The sequence below is a fragment of the Chinchilla lanigera genome, unplaced genomic scaffold, assembly GCF_000276665.1.
Source record: "Chinchilla lanigera isolate Chin_1 unplaced genomic scaffold, ChiLan1.0 scaffold00052, whole genome shotgun sequence".
NCBI lineage: Eukaryota > Metazoa > Chordata > Mammalia > Rodentia > Chinchillidae > Chinchilla > Chinchilla lanigera.
This window is the reverse complement of record NW_004955453.1, coordinates 11,785,468-11,788,592: the sequence shown is the minus strand read 5'-3', so window position 1 is coordinate 11,788,592 and position 3,125 is coordinate 11,785,468.

Below are 3,125 nucleotides of genomic sequence, written 5' to 3'. Positions count from 1 at the left end.
GTTCAAAGCGTTGCCTGCTGTGGGCCTCTCAGTCTCTGTAAAACAGCATCCCTTTCCTCGCTGGGGCTCGTGATTACTGACCCAAGTTGCAGATTAAAAACAAGTGCTTAATAAAAATGACTCCGCCAAATCTTCTTTGGTTTTTTCATGTTTTATTATGAACTTGAAACTCAATATTCTCTATTTTGGGGGGTTTTGGGGGATTGCAGGTTTTGAGGTTTGTAGGTATATGTGTGCGACAATCACTTTTATTAAACTAAGGCAATGACCTTTATATGTTTGCATAATGCTGGTCACACTGCCTATTAACTGGGTGCCCATAATGAAATTCTAGAACATTTGAATTCTCTTCTGGTCAGCAATACCTTCTCAAGATTTCAAACTATGATAGACACAATGTCTGCAGATGATAAACCATATGTAGGTCTGTGCCTGGAACATCACCATTTCAGGGTGTACAAACGATACCTGCCAAGTTAGATGGGGTAGGGTAGAGTAGGGGAGCAAGTTGTACATTATCCTAATAGATTAAGAAAATATAATCCCATTTGGATCATTTTCTGGGCCTCTATCCAAACCATGAGATAGCTCTACTAATCATTAAAATGTACAGGGAGAGGGTGGGCTTTTTTCATAACTATATTGCTTTTCTAAAGGGCACTGTATTCATTTCTTTATGAGTGTAATCTAATCAGGAAAATAATTGATTCATAGGACGGTTGTTCTATAAACAGACTTGCCATTGTTTTAGACTAGCATAGCAAACCTCATAGGTCTTTAGCTTATACATATACACTGATGAACTATTTTCAGGAAATTTTTCAGGAAATATTTTCAGATATTTCCAACTGCTTCTTTACTGTTTCAGTAAATTTTGATCCTCTCAAAGTTAGGGTCAGTGTCATAAAAATAAAAATAACTATGAGTAACTAAGTTTGGGAATGACTAAAATGCAACATAAATGATCTTAAGAACTCAAATGAAATTTTTAGTCATGTCATGGGCCAATAGAAGACAAAGTGATTAACATGATATTAATTTGTTATGTGCACCCATTAAACAATAATAAAATTATGAGAACAATTCACTAGAATGCCCTTTATGTTACTGTATTATTTTCACTTTATATTTATGTGTCAGTTCCTTGGGTAAATGACAATGGATTTATTGGTTATGTTACCAGTGTGACACAGAGATTTGTCTAATTAAATTCATAATCAGAAAACCCAGACCTTTAGGCAAGATAATGTTTAATAAATAAATTTTGGCTGTTGTTTTAATTTGTAGTTGTCCTCTTTATTCTGTATGAGAGCTTGTTACACGTAGTGAATGTCAATCTCTACCTACTTACTAGCTTTGCTAAACTGTGCCAACATCTGAGCCAACCATCAAATTATGCTGTTCCAATGTGTTTGTAAATCCATTATCCCAAATATATGGTTATTATTTTAAGATACAGATAAAAGTATTTTACTGCACCATTTCATGAAAGGAAAAAGCTGTCTTCTGCTTAAATATGTTTGTCAAAGGCAAATTCTGACATAATTTGATTTTTGAAGACTGGAGAGGGCTTCCAGGCAGAAAGAGATAATAGATACACTTAACCATGATCTCTAGTGCTGTGTTGTCTGAATTGCTTTTATTTAATCTTCAAAAACTGATGAACTAAATATTATCCCTGTTTCACGAGTGTTAAAAGACGAGGTTCTGAACACTAAGAAAATATCTCCAAAGCCACGCAGCTAACGTGTGGGAAATTTAGGGCTTTCACCAGAACAGTGTGCAAGGCTGTGTTATGAAACTGTAGTCTCTGAAATGAGGTGTTGGTTAGGACTCTGATCAGTAAAGGGGAAACAACGAAAGCATCTTTTCTCCCATACAAAATGGTGACTGTAAAGCAGAGTTTTTTGCTCTGTGCTTTATTTCCTATTTTATTCTTATTTCTGAATCTTGGGTAAAAGACTATGGACTTGCCTTTCTTTGTTCCAAAGTGTCCAGCATAAACACTCAGTAAGTGTGAGTGTGTGTGCGTGTGTGTGTGATAGTTGGATACTTCTCATTAATAGAAATGAGAGTAGGGAGAATAGCCCTCAGAACTCTAGCCAGACTAACACCCTTTTGCAGTGGGTCACTGTTCAGCGATGCAGGGTGCCCTTGCCTACTACTGCGGTTGTGTGGCAGACTGCAGAGCAAGGTCATCCACCTTTGTGGCTTGACGGTGCTGGCAGAGTTACCTGTAAGGATGAGATGGGGACAGGGTACATACAACCTTTCCCAAGAACTCATATCTTTTGCTTCTGCTTTTTTCTGTTTACTTTAGAACTCTATAAAACCAATAGCTAGCTTCAGAAATACGAGAGCCTATATGTCTTGTATTCAGAAATACAAGAGCCCACCAGTCTATAAGCCCTAATAAACTCAATTGCCAAGGTAACCTTGTCTGAGTTGTTCTTCTATTGTTGGAACCCTCTCAATTCAGACCAGGCATATCTGTTACATCTCCCTGAGAAATTTACAGAAGAGTGAATGACACTCAACTTAAAATAAATAATGAACAAGAAAAGAGCCTAAAAATGGAGGGGAAGATCTGGTTTCAGGCAATAGCTAGACCCCGGACTGCAAACAATGCCATTCCTCTCACTATTGCTAAGAAAATCACCATGTACATCTTGAGCATGCTAATCACCTGCAGCATGAGATTCACATTTATTTAGCGTAGCAGCCCAGGGAGCAGATCGCCTCCTCCTGGGTAGCTTGGACTGAGGATACATCCCCAGCTTGTCATGTGCTTATCTTTCAACTGATCACTCTGCCTAGGAAGGAGTTTCCAATTAACTGTACTGTTGAAATGAGGGTTTTCAGTTATGACCTCCTCATCAAAATCAGTTGTCACAGATAAGGAACAATCCACAAAGAGAAGGAGTATGAAGCAGGAAAAAGAGAAAGACAAGACATGTACTGCATTTACCAGAAAATAAGACTGAATTGGAAAATAAGTATTGGTAGATATCATGCTGATGACCAGTGTCATGCAGAAGATTATACTTCACTATCCTCTTGCTCGGTGGTTATTCTGTAGTGGCAGGTAAGGCAAAGAGATTGGAGCTGGAATTTTCCATCTCTAG